At 42.5% G+C, this 19,212-nt stretch overlaps 1 protein-coding gene across 2 annotated transcripts in view; it reads left to right on the forward strand.

Annotated features, from left to right (window-relative positions):
* The first annotated feature begins 1,261 nt into the window (after window positions 1-1,261).
* The window catches only part of PCDH15 (protocadherin related 15), a 643,190-nt gene continuing 625,239 nt past the window's right edge, over window positions 1,262-19,212 (forward strand). For both annotated transcript variants that reach the window (XM_042818673.1, XM_042818671.1), the window contains exon 1: window positions 1,262-1,324. The gene's annotated coding sequence lies outside the window, so the exon portion shown is untranslated. The remainder of the gene's footprint in view (window positions 1,325-19,212) is intronic.

Raw genomic sequence — 19,212 nt, forward strand, 5'->3', positions numbered from 1 at the left:
GTGGCCAGCAAGGAAAAGGAGGTGATTGTCCTCTTCTACTCTGCTCTGTGAGGTCCCATCTGCAGTACTGTGTCCAGGTCTGGAGCCCCCAGTACGAGAAAAACAGGGAGCTGTTGGAGAGGGTCCAGAGGAGAGCCACAAAGATGATCAGGCGACTGGAGCACCTCCCCTATGAAGACAGGCTGAGGGAGCTGGGCTGGGTTGAGCCTGAAGAAGAGAAGGCTGGGGGTGACCTCAGTACCTAGCAGCCTTTCAGTACCTAAAGGGAGCCTACAAACAGGAGGGGAATCAACTCTTTGAAAGGGTTGATAACAGCAGGACAAGGGGAAATGGTTTTAAGTTGAGGGAGGGGAGATTTAGGCTGGACGTCAGGGGGAAGCTCTTTACTGTGAGAGTGGTGAGGTGCTGGAACAGCTGCCCAGAGAGGCTGTGGATGCCCCATCCATCCCTGGAGGTGTTGAAGGCCAGGTTGGATGGGGCCCTGGGCAGCCTGGTCTGGTATTAAATGGGGTGGTTGGTGGCCCTGCATATGGCAGGGGGTTTGGAGATTGATGATCCTTGAAGTCTCTAACAACCTGCGCCATTTAGTGATTCGGAGTACTGCCATTGGAGGGCTGCCTCTTGGTGCTTTGTGGGCTGGTCGTCACCCCATCAATGGCCTTGAGAGGTCCCTTGTTTTGAGTTCCTCCCTTTAAGAGTTCTCCTTTGGTTTGTTGTCTGTATGAACACACAGGTGTTACCTTTGTTTTTCTTGTCGCTTGCCTTATCAAATGCTCACTGGCCTGTTTTTGTGTCTTTGTTAGATATTTACTTTTAAAACATGAAGCTTACGTTCAGATTGTTGCTTTTTCTGCTTAATTTTGCTCGCTCCTCTAATTTCTCCAAGTACAATTTTTTTCTTTGACACTAAAAAGTTTGTTGCTGCATGTATTTGACCTAAGTATGAGGTCTGTTTCATTGTGCATGTGTATGTCTTACAGGTGGAATTCTATACCTAATTAGAATTTGAGAAGTACTTTATAGTTGATCTCCATTGAATCTCAAATGTTCTGAGTGTTTTCTCTCTTAAATGCAGCTGTTGGTGTCAGCTGTTTTTCTTACCTTTTGTACTGAGTTGGAAAAAAATGAGGTCTGAAATTGCTGGGAATTGAGAAGCAAATATTTGTGTTGAACTTGGTGCCATTTCAGCAACCTGCAGCCTTTTCGTCCTGTTGACAACCCCTCCCGTTAATCTCACAGTCATGTTAATTAATCTCAGTGTAGACAGTCTGTATTTTGTCAGGTGTTACCTGATGTAAACTCACAAGAAGAGGACTACAGACAGGTGAGAATTGAAGTTGGATGCTGAGGTTTGGGATTAAATATTGACAGGAACATGAAAATGAAACCCATTTTCCAGTGAGGATTTTGGACTTTCAGCAGTCAATGCTGAGTTGAAAACATCAATTTAAAAACTTTAACATGTTACTATTCCTGAATAATTATCTGAAAAAAAAAAAAAAAGGGGGGGGGGGAGGGAATAATACCACCAGGAGTTTGTCAAGTGAATAACAAAATTAGTTCATTCCTCCACTGATGGTAAATATTTTGCCTTAAGTCAGAGATCCATGAACTAACTCAAGATGCGAGATGTTTATGCTCATCTATTAACTGATCTGCACTTAAAGAAGAAAGATAATTTAATACAATTTTAAACATCACAAAGGACTGACAAATATCAGCAGCATGTAAAAGAGCTTTTCCCTTTCTGAACTTTCTAAATGAGATTTGAGATTTTTTTAAATTTTAAATATTAAATGGTATCATTCTAATTGTTGTACACAGTGCTCAACTACTTGAAGTCTATTTGCTCTTGATCTTACAGATCAATCAGATAGCAACTTTAAGGAAGAAAGGATGTGAAGGATGCTTACTTTTGAGTGTTGGCATGGCCTCTGTCATACACTGCTTAGATTTTTGTACTGTTGCCAAAATAAAGGCTCTCTGAGGACAAAAGCTGATAATGAAGCTTAATACTTTCTGTTTTAAAGTCCTCTGATAGGAAGGAAATGAGGAGGAGAAAAAAAAAAAGTATTTTATATTCTGCTAGTTCATTTAAGAACCATTTTCTTTCATGTAATTGCTGTGGACAGCCATATGAAAGTGACCATCTTGTGTTTATAGTCTCTCCTACAAAATGTCGTTTTATTTTTTTCTAAAAGGAACATTTGGCTTCTTAAAGTATTTGATATTCATTATTTCTTCGATTTACTCCTGGGATAAATTAAACTAATTGTGGTACTTCAGGAGAGATGAAAATGGCCTGCAATCAGGACAAATGAGCAGTGCAAACTAAAGGAGCGCTGCCAGCTCTGCTCTTTTGTAACACCTGGTATCCTCCATTCCTCTTCGATTTTATTCTCTTTTCATGACAATGGCCTGTTTTTCTTCTGTTAATTTGGTAAGGTAACAGGATCTTCATCTGTGGGGACCCTCAGCTGAAGACTCGGGCAAAAGCAGAATCTTGGGAAGCAGCAGTGCAGTCACTTGACAGGAGTTGTGCTTATGCAGACGGGCTTTGTCCAGCACCTGTACAGCAGCAACTCAATAAGTACAACCCCTAAAAGTACGTGTGCCTGGTTTCCTAAGCAGATGTGTTGGCTCTCAGGTTAGGTGTCGTCGGACCTCTGTGCCCAGGGCAGCCTTGCTAGCCTAGTTGCTCTCAGGGATTCCTACACTGCAACAACAGAGTTTTATTTTTATTTTTATCATTTTCGTGGTCTGTGTTCCGGACTGCAGGGAATAAAAATAAATCAGCAGCCTCTTTGGACCTTAGGATTAACTACAACACCTACAGACTTGCCCAGGAAAAGCTTTCACACATGATAGGGGGGAAGACTTGTTTGCTTGTTTTCTTCAGAATAAGAAATTTCATATCATCTCAGAGCAGGCAGGATGAAGTATAAGCTAGGTCCCTCTGGGAGAAATAACAAAACCCAGGTGGTTTAATTTTTGTTATCTTTAATATTTAAAAAAGTCAAGTTTTGCAGTGGCCTTTGATTGATAGATGGTTTTATTAGTTATTTTCTGTCTTCTGCTGCATAAGCGAAGAGGAAGTCACGTATCTTATCTGCTTCCAGTGGCATTATTCTATGCTAATAATAATAATAAAGACTTCTAACAGTTTCCTTGTCTGAGCTGACAGGTAACATCTGCAGTCCTTCCAGGAGGTGACGAGAACCTTTTGGGGTAGAGGCAAGTTCCAGCCTGAATTCTCTGTTCAGTTCACAGTTCTGATCCCGCACCAGGTTTTCAGGCAGGTATTGCACTGCGGCTGTCAGCATTTCTCTTCTGTATTTGTGTTTTGGAAGGTAGGCAGCAGGAGCTCGGAAGTGATGACAGAGCAAAGACAATTAAACTTTCTGCTCTAACGATGTGATCTCCTGTGTTGACGGATGGAGGCTGCTCAGAGACTGACACACTCTCAGCTGAGTCCAGTGATAAACAGTGGGTGATCAACAAATAATCCCTGACAGGATGCAGGTGCTTGTTGGTATTGGTGGTCCTTTCTCTTTCTGTCTTCTGTAGAAGTAGAAAATTGCGTACTTTATTGTCAATAGAAGATATCTCTTGGAAGTCTTGTTGGGGAAGTTTAACAGCATTGGCCCATTGGGAGATTCCTTTGTGGTCTTTGTTCTTTCTGAGTCCCCAGATCTGTTCAGGCCTCTTCTCCAGCATTGCAGTCATCACTGTAAGCACACAGAGAGGTGAGAGCTGGCTGTTCTGTCTGAGGTAGTTGCTTTTTGGCTATTCTCGGCGTGCTGGCCGTGTGGATCCCACAGCTGCCTTCCGACTCTGGTCTGGGGGAGTCCTGACGTTCTGGAGAGAGCAGCTGGATGAGAAGAGTGAGGATGAGTTTGATTTTACTGTCTGTGCCCTTGGTTTCTTCAGTTCCTTGCCTATATCAGTAATGGTAGACTACAGTTTGCTTGCCAGGTTGCAGACTGAAAACTGTATTGCTTATTGGAAGAACAAAACAAAATGGCACGGTTTTAGTGGTACTTCTAACATCTGAATTTGAGGTTTCATAAGGAAGAGCTCATTTGGATTCAGAAGATCCACATTACTCATAGTTATCCAAGAGAAAACAAGCGTTAGCTCTGCTTAGAGGAAAATTATAAACTGGAATCTGTGATGTCAGTACAAATATTAATGCTTTGGTCTTTTCAACCTGAAGACATTAAAACAATGCAAGTTTAGCTGTGATCCTTTTGTCTAAACGTATCGGAGCTGCTTAGTATTATAGGCTGGCTGGCACTCTAGGGTGCAGAATGTTTAGATCTGTAGCAGCACACTTAGAATAAAATTATTGATTGATTTGTAACTGATTTTTATGGAACAAATGTCTGAGCAGAGCAGAAACCAAGAAGTTAGCAGCAAGTATACTGAAGGTAGGGTTTACCACAGCCAGTCATGTTACCTGGCAGCTCTTTTCTTTACCACCAGCTTAACAAAGTACATGTAAAAGAAACCCAACATCCTCACATAATGAAAAGCACTGCCACAGTATTTCTATTTCTGTGGATGACAGTAATTTAGAAAGTAATACTTGAATAAAAAGATAAGTGTCGAGTATAAAAGGCGCTCTTAAAACATCAACATAGCACTGAAAAAGAGGTATAAAAGGTTTTGAATGTATTATCAATGTGAAATCTACCCTTCAGTTGCAAAGCAGAATAAATGATGTGTGTTGGCAACGGTAAGATGGCAGATGCTTAAGATATATGGAATCTAATTTATAGGAAAAGTGAATTCTTACTCTGCTAAATTGTAAAAGAAGTTGGATTTCAGTGAAATTGTCAGCATCATGTGGTGGAGAGAGCCAAGTTTATTGTCTGAGTTGTTAGGGGAAGCGTTATTTTAGTCTTCAAGCTTCAAGATGAAATGATTAAACATGATTTTTCACAGGGAATGAACAGCATGTTGTGTTCTTTTCCCTTGAAGAGTTTAAATTTTTTTTTAAATGGTACTTTCTTGTTGTTGTTCTTCCTTATCCTACTTGTAGCCTGTGTCTTATATTGCAGTGTTATCCTTTGTTTAGCAAACAACAAATAGAAGGAGCTCAGGGAAGAAAACATTGCATGGATTCAGCTGGCACACTGTGCACTGCTATGCACAGGGCTGAGCAAGGCAACTGAACAGCAGTGGGCATGGAAACTTCTAACACAATGCAATTATAATGGCAGATGTAAACCAATAATTTTGGAGGTCTTTTCTCAGCGTTTCAATAACTGGAGGCTGGACTACTCTGCGTTGCCTTTTTCTTGCAGGTCCCTTCCCTCAAATATCTAAGCAGAGACATAAGGGGTGTTGAGAGGAGTATAAAGACAGGAGTAAAAAAAAAAAAGCTTTGTGGAAGTGCTGGCTTATCAGGGCAGGATGACAGCGAGCCAGTTGTACCTTTCCTTTTGATGCAGGGGATTATTCTTCCAGCTTTACCTAGAATGACATCTTCCTTTATTAGAGTAAAGCTTGATCCCATTGCAATGCAAATATGTAAGCCTGGAGGAGAGCTGGAAGGGAAGTAATTCGCACCTGGAGAGGTTGCCCACCTTGGGAACAGAGTTAGCTGAATGGCTCATAAGTGTAGCCGTCTGTCAGAAAGAGACCAGAGGCAAAAACAAATGTGAGCTTTGTCCCTTACATGCTAACAATAGAAAGGAGAGGGTGAAAGAAAAATAAAAATCCAGCAATCTTTTTCTGGGAGGAAATGCACAGAACTTTTGCTCAGAAAGCTGACGGACTCCCCTTGCTGCAGGTACGTTACTTGCACTGTTCTCTGGGTACCTGAACCATGTGCTCTCTGAAGCAGCTGTAGGGAAATCCCTTAAAAATGCAGAGTCCTGAAGCAATGCATCGAGAAGCTCAGTGTGTTTCTGACTCTGCAAAAGCAGAATCCTGTCATGTGCCATGGCTAAGTTCAGTAGGAAGAGAAGAAACACCAGATTACACACTTTGCTTAGCACCTTTAGAAGTTAGTTCTTACGCCGAGTATCATTAAATGCTTAGAAAAGTGCTTAAATGCCACCCCATCTAATCATTTTTTGAGATCAAGTAGCAAAAAGTAAGTACTGATATAATAACCCGGCAGAGCTTGTGCTTTACCAGCAAAAGTGATGGCCTGGCCTGCATGCTTTACTGAAGAGCTCATAGTTCTGCATTCTGCAGCTGACGGTCCCAAATGGATGGGTTTACAGCAGCGGACAAAGAGGCAGATGTGAGGGTGTCAGTGGGCTGCAGGCTCATGTCTTCAAGGGTGACATTTGCTTTCACATGAAAATTCCTTCTCAGTACATCTCCGCCTCGCTACGCCCTGGTTTATGTCTCTAGATGTTATACTAAATGCAGGGTACCAGAAGAAAGGTGCTCTCAGTACATCGGTACCATCTCTTCTTCATCTTGTTGTCCTTAGAGGATTGTAAGAGTGCTCCCTCTGCTCATCTGATGAAAAAACAAGTTGCCTGATTTCTACTTGAGTCTGCTTAAGCAGCTTATCACATTACCTAATACGGTATTTTTAATATATATTTACTATAAATCAGAAATTGTGTTATAAAATTGATAAGTATGTTTTAATATATATAAAAATTCTTTTCTCTGTTATGCTATCACCCTTGTGACTGGAGCCCTTAGCCCTTGTGAAGCAGGCTCCATACGTACCACAGTGAACCAAAATCACTTTATTGAACAGGTGAGCTCCTCAGCAGTTGCTGTATAAGCAAAAGGATGATAGAAGACTGTAGGCAGCTCTTCCCTGTGCCCACTGTCACCTGACCTAATTGCTGTGGTGTGGAAATACCTACATACATCTCACAGTGTGTGTATGTGTACATACACATATATAACATGTAAGTAGTAGCAGCCTTGCTTCATAGCTTGCAGAGCAGCCTGCTTGCTGAGCTGTGGGCAATTGCAGTGCTAACTGCTGTGTTGTGCTGTGCTGTAGCTCTGCTGATGTGAAGGTTGTATGGTGCCTGGTAGCCCTGGTCTGGGTTCAAGTGCTGGGTGTGCTTCCATGGTTTACTGTCCCTCATTTTTCACCATAAGAACAGCTGTGCAAAAAGATGGCTTTGGTTCTTCTGTAGTTGCTGTTTTTATGCTTTAAATCTTCAAAACCTTTGTGTTAGAGGCACTTAGTACAATATTGTACAATTAGCACTGGAGCCACTTGGATGCTGTGTGCGTTGCGGTTGGATGGCGACGTGCTTCGGAACTCCCGCAGCAGGAGGTGAGTGACCCAGGAGTGCTTTTCACCAGCTTATGTCAATCAGTTTACAGCTCAGTGGTTTCCTTCTGCAGCTCTGTTGCTCTTTGGCAGATGTGCGAGGTTAATTTTTTGTCATTTGGGTTCTTGAGCTTTTGGGTTGGTTTACACAGGCCCATCATTGGAGCCCCACCTACAGTTGTATTAAATCCTTTTTTATTTAAATCTTAAATTATTACTTTTTTTTTTTTTAAGTTAAAAAATAGTTTAAAAGCTACACTTAGTAGAATCAGTTGTAGAGAAGCGTAGGTTTATTGACCTCTGTTTCTAATTTATTTAAAGAACTGATATGACATTGAGATTCTAGTTCTTGTTTGGCACAGTGAAGATTAGCAGTGTATAAGTAAGCGCTTCTTAGCAAAGCACAGCAATGGTGTGTTGAGCCAATCTGAGAGGAAAAAAGAACAGGTACAGTAATTTTGGCAGTAGATTTCAGGAGTGAGCGCTCACTGTATCCATCTTCAGTAAAAAGTGTAGTTGTGATCCTTGCTCAGTTGCTCAGTTTCATTTTTCTTTTTCCTTGGGGCATCATTTGAGTAGTTAATTTATCTCCAGGACTCCACTGGCAAATCAGCTGTCAGGTAGTATTTGGTGGGAGCCTTTTGCAGAGCTCCCAGATAAGTTCACTGTAGGTTTGCTGTACTTCTAGGGAGTGCCAGGGACCAAAAGAAGGCTCTGGACTTGAGATGGTCTTCCTCAATGCTGCTTTTGCCTGGGGAGAAGCTGCCCAGAGCAGCCTGATTTTTAAAGGAGGCTTCTGGAGGATTGAGGGTGCAGTTCCTCCAACAGTTCCGCTTATGATTTCACAGCATCCAAAAAGATGCAGGGGGAAGGCTCCTTGAATTGGGTGCCAATTTGTTGTTTGTGGTTTGAGTTTAGAGATACTGTGCGCACTGGGTGTATTCACTGCATCAAATCAAAGGAGTTTACTGAACGCATGAATGTGAAATGGAGCTTTGGAGTAAAGAAAAAAATCTTGCTTTCATGCTGGGAGAATTGGAGAGGCGGGGAGATCAGAAGCGCCTCTGTTTAACCTGTAGGAGTTTAGTTTTCTGTGTGGCCCCAACTTCAGGGTGTCAGAACCCAGTGCAGGGCTGCATCCTCTGGGCTCTGGTTCAAGGAGCTTGTGCTGGTGGCAGACAGGAGCGTGACTGCTATTCAGCTAGGATGCAGCTGCTGCTGCTGGGACCACTCATGTCAGCAGGTGGCACTTAGTTTTTTCGTCCCCAGATACCATCAGATTTCTAAATAGGGAGGAAAGGGTTGAGGGTTGGGACAGCAATTTTAAGCAAGGCCTTGCCTCCAGTTACTCCCTTTATTGAAGCCACTGCTGTCTGTTTTCTTCACTGTCCTGTTCCACAGTAAACTGTTCCCTTTGCCACTCTGTTTTTCCATAGTCCATTTTCGTGTTCTCCACTGATAATTTTATGTTTTCTGTGCTACCTTTGTGGAGTTTTGGATGGAGGATGAATTAGGTAGGGGTAAGTGGGAAATAGGTTGCTGGTTCCTTACAACAGTGTGTGCATCTCAGTTCAGCTGCCTTTGGGGCCTCTCACAGTGCTGAATCCATTCGGTTTCTGGTTGTGTAGCTTTTGTTTTCTAATCGAGATGGCCTGAAATGCCAAGTAACCGAGTCTGAGTTTTGCCACTGAAAAACTGCATAATGATTTATTTTGACAAGATATATTTACCATGAAATCATGACCAGTGATGCTAATTCTGTTGTCATTTTCAATTCAGTATTAGATGGGTTCCTATTCATTTTTTTAGCACTTCTTACCAGTAGTGGTTTGACAGGCTTAATGTTTTGAGGCTTTTGGTTTTGGTATTTTGCCTTTTTTTAATCCTCTGGGATCATTCATGCTCAGTACTGTCACTTCTACCAGCTATTGCCCAACTGTGCAAGGCATGCAGTGGCTCAAAACTGAAGATTGTCGAGGATCAGATGCACTCAGTCATTACAATTAATAGATCTACCTTGTGAAGAGGTTTAGGATGTTTTGAATTCTAATTTCTGAAGAGGACACCAGCAGTTTCTTTGGCTGTGTCTCTGAGCCTTTTCTGCAGCAGTCTGACATTGATGTCGACTGACAAGCCTGAATAGTGAGGCCTCATCATTTCTAAAAACTGTGAGTGCTAGTATTTAGTAAAAGGTTTGATTTCAAAAGGTTTGTTCAACACCCTCACCAGAGGAGGACTTCTCCTTACTTGACTTAAAGAGAAAACTTGATTCCCAGTGGTCTTCTGGTGGAATAATATGACCTGTCGTCAGCCCTCCCAGCTCCTGCTTCAGCACACGAGTTAACATAAAGCTGGTGTTACCACTAGGTGGATCTGTTTCTTTAATAAGTCATTGACTACCAGCTCTTAAGAAAGGGAAGTATTTTAGGGATTTTCTGGTGGATATCAAGTGTGTGTTGTCTGACTGTACTTTGAATACAATTTGTAGTAAGGGTGAAAACTATTCTTAACAAAAAAAAAGGGGCGGTGGGGCATCTTTGGTATACAGCAGCCTATGCTACTTTTTTTTTTAATATATAGGAGTATTAAGAGACACAGGCTTTGGGAGAAAGAAGTTTTGCTTTCTGTTTTATAGTTGAGGAATCTGCAGTAACAGTGCAGTCCTCAGGTTACTATATGTACATCTGAAAAATGTATCAGAAATGTTCCTGTGTAAATATAGGTATTTTGACCTGTACCAAACGGACATGTTCAACTACAGTAAATGCATATATGATCATCAGTTGTAAAAGATGAAAGAAATGTATTGCTATATGTAATACTGAGGGATCATCATCAAGTATATGCAGTTACTTGCGTTTTGAATTTACAAATTAGGCAAGCCTTAAATAGGATACAGAGGATATTTTTAGAGGGAGATACTTCTGTCAAGCATGCGATGGTCGCAGATTCTTCCAGATTTTCATGCAGTAAGGTAGAAACACAGGTCTGTGTTCAATGCTTTGCTCTCTCTCTCTCTCTCTCTTTCTCAAGAGAATCAAAGATTCTCCCAGTTGAAAATGGCTGATAGGAGAGTGGATGTGTTATTTTATACACTGGTTCACTGGGATAGAGGCACTAAGAAATCTGCTCAAGTTCCCAGAAGACCTTGGATTCCTTGTCTTCTACTTTGAGCTGACCTCTGGTTACTGCAGCTTCTTTGCCATGCTTGCACACAGAGCTCAGAGCTGTGTCTTTTGGAGATCCAGCTGCAACCGGGCAAGCAGCAGAGCTCGGCTGCAGATGTTTCTGCTGGAGATGGTAGCACACTGTTGAACATGGAAGGCACAAAGTAGCAGCATAGAACTTCCCACCTGGGTGGCATCAGCAGAGTGCAGGAGAGTTGTTTTGCTGTACGGGAGAAAATAGATTTGAAGCAGAGCAGAGGAGCAGCATGTGGATCTGGTGGAGCAGACGGTGAGCAGGGACAGAATTACTGCCCAGCGGCTCTGGGAAGAGCTCTGAGTCAGAGCTGCTCTGGGATGCTGGGTCAATTCTTCAGGAGGGTGAACGGCAGTTTGCTTGGCCCTTGTTCCCTGTGTGCAACAGCAGTCTGTTTTTTCTAGCAGCTTTAATTGATGTGGGGTACATGTTATCAAGTGTCTTTTGCATATTAGCAGCAATTAATCACAACTTGTGTCCTCAAAGATTTGAAAAACGTCTCTAGAATCAAATTCATAGAGTGGCACAGTACTGAAGGGTCGATATTTGTAGAGGACACCGGTGAGAGAGAGCTGTTGGTGGCATCTAGAGCAGTACAGTAGCTCTGGGAATAGACTTCAGTGCATCACGCAGTGCAAGCTGATCTTTGATTATCATCAGAATTAAACAGTATGGTTTGGGTTGGAAATGGCCTTAAAAATCATCTAGTTCCAACCCCTGGCGTGGGCTGATTGCCCCCCAGCAGCTCAGGCTGCCTGGTCCCTACCCAGTCTGGCGTTGGATGTCTCCAGGGACCCCACAGCTTCTCGGTGTGACCTGTGCCATGTTCGGGTTCTGTGCCTCAGTGGTTCTAATTCTCATGTGTGGCTCTTGCTGAGCTTGATCTGTGCAAATTTCTGGGAGCTTCTGCAGAGGGTAGACTCTTAAGTGATCAATTCTAACCCTCAAACAGTATTTGAATTTGTTTAAGATAATTTGAATTGCTTCGTGTTTAAAAAAATATGTAAAATATATGTAAAAATATGTTAAAAATATGTAAGAAAAAATGTCTGTAAGTTATGTAGGGAAGCTTCCTTGCTCTCTGGAAAATCAGTTTGAGGAGGACGTGTGAAAGAACTGTCATTCGAAATGTAACTATAGTGGTTTTGTAAAATGCAGGTTAATGTTCAGACTGCAGACAGATTCAACAGCTTCTGCCTTGGTTCCGATGTGGATTTTACATAAAGTAAAAGCCAGAGGTTCCATCTAAACAACCATGCAGTGGCTGGAATTGTATGTAACTGCTAATTTTCACCTCACAAGCGGTAAGTAAAGATAACAATCTTCTGTTTGCAAGAACTGCTTTTAGAATCAGAAATTTTCAGTGGTCTTCTCCAGCAATGCAGTTTGTTTCCACGCAGCCGTTCAGCTATCGGCTAAAGCCCAGATTTGTGCTAGGCCATTTTTTATAATGTCCGCCTTCTCCAGTGTGCATTTGTGATGGAGCGGGCTGCTGGCACGTCCACTCTGTCATTGCCTTTGTGCAATTAGCATTCCTGCTGCCATTCTGCCTACAAGAATGATAATGTGTCAGGCACTGATTACTGATGTGCTGTTCCTAGGAGGTGCGAATGAAGTGCTAATAAAACTAGGTTTGACAGCACCATATAAAGTCTTTTCAGAATCCCTCTGAATTCTGACTCAAGGTTTGCTCTGTGTGGTCGGTGCTGTTGTAGGAGAGGCTCTTGTGTCAGGTGTTGTCCCAGTTTGTCATCTGCTGATCATTTGTGAAGCCTTTTGGTGAGCCAGGGAGGCAAAACGAAAAAAAAAGACAGGTTTCAGTGTCCCTCCCACAGCCTCATAGGTTTCTGTTATAGTTGGGTGGTAATTGACGTAAAGAGCCGTGCCCTGTTTAGGCAGGTAAGTACTCTGTTTGTGTTACTGCCCTTTTTGTGGTTTGCCAAAAAAATAATGCTACAGCATACCCAACGGCAAACGTACAAAAGGGAGAACACAGTGTCATCTTTGACATCTGTAGCTGCCGTGTTTCTTGAGATATTTGGTTTAGCGTAACTTTGCCTGTAATCACTGTCTTGTGTGTGTTCAGAATGCTTGCATCTGTAGAGATATATTTGTGGTGACCTATATTTCTTTGAGAAACATTGTTTTGCTCAAGAGAGAAAATATCAGTGTCCTGGGCTCACCTGGTCTTACCTCTCTCTCAATGTGATGTGCAGACCTTGAGGTAGCATCATGCTTGGCATGCATACACATACAAGGACCTTTGCAGTCTCACTGTACTCCTTCTAGAGGTAGGTTTTCTCCTAGGTTTTGCACCAAAACTGAGCTCTTTATTTCAGTTTAGCTTATCTTATTTTAGAGCCTACAGTAATTAAGATCTTCGTTTGTGCATGATGACCTCTTTAATCTGTATTTTCTTTTAGAAAAGCATTACAAGAGATCTCAAAGCTCTTAGGATATCAATGTTGTGTACAGAGGCCAGATGAAGAAAAATTGTAAGTCTTATGGCTTTCTTTAAAAAGTTTGACCAATGTACTGTATCTTATTGACGCTGCAGTACCTCAGCCACATCATTATACCCTGAGGAAAAGGATTCTGTCAGCTGAATAGGTCGGGATCTGATTGGCATTGTGCAGCTTTGGCCAGCAGTGAAAGCCTTCACTGACATTTCTTAGCGGTCAGGGAAAGCTGACCATGTTTAGTTTACTTTCGAGCACTGCTTTTAGAGAGACCCTCCACTTAGCAATTAGGTCAGTATCTTTTCCGTTGACTTAATTTTGGCTGCCTGCAAGGCTTCATGAGTGTCAGTGGCCCACTAATTTCTCTCTCTCTGTGCTGATTTGAAATAATAGATGCTTGCCAAAGGTAAAGCCTTGTTGTGCATTGCTCATACCATTTACTTAATTTTCTTTTTAAGTAAGGATATTTGATAGAGAAGAAAAAAAAAAAAGAGAAAATGTGTGTTGTCCCAATGAGTCAAAGAAATTACTCCCCTAATAATTGTAATTATGCTATGCATCTGTGACGTTCTGCATGCTTAAGACTGTGCAGATATTAGCTAATTAATCCTTTAAACACTGCTGTGCAGTTGATATAGCTATTATCCTCTTTTTATAAATGAACAAGAATGGGCAGGTTGACTGATGGGCACAGGAGCACAGAGCAGGCTCCAATTCCCCATTCAGAAGAGGGATCTGCAGGGCTGATCTGCCTCAGAGGGACCAGCCCAGCTGAGATCCAGTCTGAATGGTGCTGTGGAGGTGGGCAGTTCAGTGTGCTGGTTACTGTTGTGTTTTATTTTTTGTACAACTAGGTCGCCTGCTGTAATAATTGGTTTTGAAGTGATGGTGGAGAGGACAGTTCTTGTGCCACGGGAGCTGTTAGAACAACTACTGATAAACCCAGATTGAGCTTTCATCATGCAGCAGCACTGGTGGCTTGTAAGGGGGATGTGAATTATGATAGGGTGCACTTTGCCAGCTGCTCAGGAAAGAAAAGCAGCTGTTGGTAAGTGCCAACTGTGGAGCTCATTTGATATATAATTCATTCACAGAGTGAATGAACAATCAGTGTGTTGATATAGCAACTAAAGTGAAGACGATTGAGCTACGGTTCTCGTGTTAAATGTCTTGGCCACGGAAGTCAATGCTAACTGAACTCGAGGAGTTGCTGTATTGTATCCTAAGCAAATCAATTTCTTACAGTGCTTCAGGCAGTTCATCTACTGTTTGAACACTATAAAGAGTGTGTAGATCCATGTGCTTGCTAGCACTGTTTCTTGATAATCTGCTGATAAATGTGCTGCATCCTGGTGTGGAGTTTCAGCTCATCCAGCTAGGCTGGCTTTAGAACATGTCAGCTGTCTATAAAACCCTGAGTACAAGTGAGTACTCTGGTTGCCATCACAGCATGAACAGTCCTTCTGTCAACAGCTTGCAGACACATGCCAGGTACCGCGTGCCAGGACAGTTCGTGTGCCGAAAGCTGCTTTTGTCTATCGGCCCTCCTGTGCTCTTACAGTTGAAGTGTCTTCTAAAGCCACCTGGCCGACTGTCATGCTGTGATGTTGGAATGAGGAAAGCACGTGTGCTTGAAGCTCATCCAACAGCCTGCTTGCGTTTGCTGGAACAGCCTCCTTGGTCTCTAAGGATCAAAGCCTTTGCCTTCTACGTCTGTAGGGTGTGCTAATGGTTCACAAGCTCTGAACTTTCTAACTTCTGTTTTTGAGTTGTTTCTGTGGTAGCAAGTAAAGACATGGACATCTTCCAGCTTCTGGTTTTTGGTCTTTGGCCACCAGCGCCGAGTGTGTTCATGTACAGCACCACATAATGCCTCCGTTCCTGCACTCACAGGGCACTTGACCCATTTATGTCAGCAGATAATACAGTAGGAAGGGAGAAACATCTGTGAGTATTGGTCTTCAAAACCTTGGCTGTGTATGGCATGAGCAAAGCTGCTGACCTGTAGAGCATCTTTAGCAGTGTTTCTTAAGTGCAGTCTTAAGTGCCTGTTTTTCCTTATAACTGACTATAGAAAACAATATCAAATGAGTATTTCTAATGAGGGAGTCTGCAGTGTGGGCTCAAGAGTTAACCATCTATATTTGGCTTGGTTCTGACCATTCTGTGTGTGCGGCCAGCTTGGAGCTACATTTCATGCCACCTCCTAAACAGCAACAATTCCTGGACCTGAGAAAACTGTCTGCATTGAGAGAGTTAAGGAGAAGCGTAGGGACAGAGGTTGATAAATCCATGGGGTCAGAGGGGTAGTTGGGGATATTGCAGAAGAAGGATGGAACAGGTTTCTGAAGTCTCCTGAATTTTCATCACTTATAAAACATTAATTCCTTTTTCAGTTAATGAATGTGAAGGGAAATTGACTCTGTGATTGAACTGCCTGTCTGTTTTCATAGCTATTATCTCTATTCTGGAGCACGTAAAGCTACCTTCACAGGCAGCATTATCAAAATAACGCAACCTTTAAACTGAAGCAATAAATAGCTTTTATCTTTAAAATGGCACTTCCCTCTTGTCCTCATTTCCTGGATTATTTTTGATAAATGGTCACTTAAGCAGCCTCTTTGGCATCCTGAATGCCAGCGGATATGGATTAATAATAGTGTATGGGTGAGTGCTTCTGATATTCTTTATCCTCTGTGTGAGGCGAACTACCTGCTTCTACTCTGCTTTTGGATGCTAATGTGAACAGAGATACATTTAGGGAAGTATTGAATGGGCTTCTATCACTAATAAATTTTGTTCTGTTACGTGAAATATCTTACTGAATTTATTTATTTATTTATTTGTTTTTGTCAGTTTGGTGATTGAGAGCTTATCTGCTCATAGACACGTGGTCTATAAAAGCGTGGAAAACTGCAGGTCTTGGAAATTCTTATGCTGCTCTATTTGCGATGTTTATCTTATGGTTTTACAAGCAGAGATTTAGTTATTTAACTGGAAAATGTTTATTGGTGATCTTCTATCACTTATGCTGGAAATAAAAGAGCTGTTCTCATCTAGTGTCTTTCAAGTGTGGACTTGAGACTTCGAAACCATAACAGTGAATATGAGCTATAGCAGTGAATTCTGACAGTCACAGAATGGCTGGGGTTGGAAGTCACCCTGGAGGTTAGCTCATGCAAGGCCTCCTAGAGCAGGGCCGTGTGCTCAAAAATGACCAAGGAGGAGAACCCACAGCCTCTCTGTTCCGGGGGAACCTCCTGTGCTCTATTTTGTGCCTGTTGCCGCTGCCCTGGCAATAGACACTACCAGGAGCATGTCTTGGTGCTGGGGCTGTTCCTGCGCTGAGGTAGGGCTGTGTGCTCTTTGTTGTGCCTGGGAATTAATCATAGCCTTGTGATTCTGGGGTCAGCTTCATTGTCCTGCTTTAGGCTTGCATTCTTGCCTAGTGCTGTTAGTTCTGGTGGGACACCCACTTGCTTGTGCATTACATCATGTTCATGTTAACAAGACATTTTTTTTTTTTTTCATGTAATTAGAAGAGTCACCTGTTGCATCTTGAGATCTCACCTAGTACTGAGGCCATCAGTCTTCCAGCTACCCAGAGCACCATTTCTGAAGCAGTGTGCTGGACCAAAGCAGAAAAGATGGATGTTTTTTTACTTCCTGCCAGCCCAGCCTTCTGTTTAATGCTGCAAAGCAGCCAAGCCCAGGGAAGAGCCAGCACTCCCAGGCTGCTGGGGTTTAGGAAGTTAATTGAAAATATTAGTTAGCATTTGCTCTACTAAATATGAACGTATTCCAGTTTGGAGATCTGTTATAACACTTTTTCTCCATCTAATTGAAACACGTGGATCAAAGAAATATCCTACTAAATTACCAGTCTCCATCTGTATGAATAGCATTTGCCCCAGCTAACTAGTCCAATTACCTGCTTGTGATCAGCAGTAAGCAGTAATATACCTTTCTTGCATGCCATGAAACTTGCTACTGCTCAGATGCTCTGAATTTAAGGTAGATTTTTCTTTATTTGTTTTTTTTATCCTTTCAGTAATTTGTGTTGCTCATGAGAGTTTATATTGTTTCACATAAAAAGAGGCTCTGTGTTAAAATAGCTGATTTTCTTTGACTGCTAATCAGCATGAAACAAATAAAGGGAGTATGTTATGGCTGGATTGGAAATGGGACTGAATGGAGAAAACTGAAAAACTGCATCTCTGAACACCTGATGTTTTTATTTAGCACAGGGAAAAAATCCCTTTATACCAGTAATAATATATTACTGTATGTTTGGAAAATGTATTCAAGTGCAGTGATTATTTTAGGATTGTAGCACTTAATATTCCATGAAAAGCTTTCCCCCTTCTAATAGTAAAATTTTATGTTCTCATCTGTCAAGAAAAATACCATTCTGATTGCATTATTGTAAGAACAATGATGTAACCAATGCATTTTTTTTACTGCTCCCCAGAAGAGGTTTTCTCTCTAAAAGGAAAGATGCTTTGTTTATAACGACCTACAAGTACAGCCAGTAACGACTTACATCCCCTGAAGCTTGTGCTTAGGGGGGAAAAAACAACTTTATATAACTAGTGTTTAACTGAGTGTGGGACTGTCAGTGAGCAACGTTCATTGATCCCACACTGTGACAACAAAAATCCCATTTGGTATGGAAGTGCGGTGATAGACCTATTCCAAAGCAGCAAAGCAAGAAGCAGTAACTGTAACATCATCTACGAAAGCTCTTGGTTTCTTCCTTAAGGCAGTCTTCCTGGCTTACGCCTGTCCTTAAAGCTGGAGCACTGCTTTCATTTGCTTTGTAGCCCTGAATTTGTGCCAGGGGTTATAAGCAGGGCTGCAACTGAGTGGGCATTTGCAAATCCTGTGGCATGCAGGTTTTAAAAGTCAAATTCTAAGCAAGAGTGATCAAAACTAAGCGTAGTTAGTAAAGCTGGGTCATGTCCTGCATTGCCTGCCAGCACCTCTGCTCATGGGCTGAGGCGGCTGTTCTTACCACTAAGGGCACCTCCCAGCAAACTCACCCAGCCAGGTTGAAATATGCTATTCCCATCTCCTGATGGGAATGATGAGGTTGGTGTGCTGCTGGACCAAATGTACAGAGTTCTGTTTGTCATTCCAGGTCATCCAAAATGAATGTCTCTTTTCATGTTAATTAGACAAGACAGATATCTTGTAAACAAAGCCAGTTTATGATTTATGCATTGTTCCACATGCTAATCAGACATGAATGAGAATTTTGGCCTTAAGTGTCTGATTGCAGAAAAAAATGTAAACTTGAACTTCAGAGCAATTCTGCTGTGAGCAACTTTTACATCTTCCCGTATAAGAAATGTGTGCTGCAGGTCAGAATTTGCAACTTGCAATTTGACAGGTCTATAAAGGTCTATAAATGGTCTCCAGGTCTATAAATATCTAAGGTGTGGGGGGCAGAATGGCGAGGCCAGACTGTTTTCAGTGGTGAGTGGAGACAGGACAAGGGGAAACGGCTGGAAACTGCAGCACAGGAAGTTCCGTACAAACATGCGCAAGAACTTCTGTACAGTGAGGTGACGGAGCACTGGAACAAGCTGCCCAGGGAGGTGGTGGAGTCTCCTTCTCTGGAGATGTTCAAGACCTGCCTGGATGCCTACCTGTGCGACCTACTGTAGGGAACCTGCTTTGGCAGGGGGGTTGGACTCGATGATCTCTGGAGGTCCCTTCCAACCCCCACAATTCTGTGATTCTGTGACAGGGGTGTGCTTCAGAATCACTTTCTTACTGATTTTGTCTGCTGTCACCTCCTATGAGGCCGAAAGTCCTCTGCAAAGAGGAGATGAGATGTATTTCTTTATCACTTATGAGTTGGAGAGTTTTCATTATCACTTGTTCCTCTTTTATCACTCAGAAGGTGGTGAGGCACTGGAACAGGTTGCCCAAGGAGGTTGTGGATGCCCCATCCCTGGAGGCATTCAAGGCCAGGCTGGATGTGGTTCTGGGCAGCCTGGTCTGGTGGTTGGTGACCCTGCACATAGCAGGGGGTTGGAACCGGATGGTCATTGTGGTCCTTTTCAGCCCAGGCCATTCTGTGATTCTCTGCCGGGTTTTGTTGACAGCTACAGAGCTTAGACTGCTGCTTGAAGTTCTTCTGGTGAGCTTCTGCTCTGAGGGTCCTGAGGTCTGGTGCCAGTTGCCCACAGAAGCTATGGATGCCCTATTGCTGGAGGCACTTAGGGCTGAGTTGGGTGGGCAGCCTGATGTAGTTGGCTGGCAACTGCCCACAGCAAGAGA

Source organism: Centrocercus urophasianus, unplaced genomic scaffold, assembly GCF_019232065.1.
Source record: "Centrocercus urophasianus isolate 14NV4802_14NV808 unplaced genomic scaffold, USGS_Curo_1.0 seq_17, whole genome shotgun sequence".
Lineage (NCBI taxonomy): Eukaryota > Metazoa > Chordata > Aves > Galliformes > Phasianidae > Centrocercus > Centrocercus urophasianus.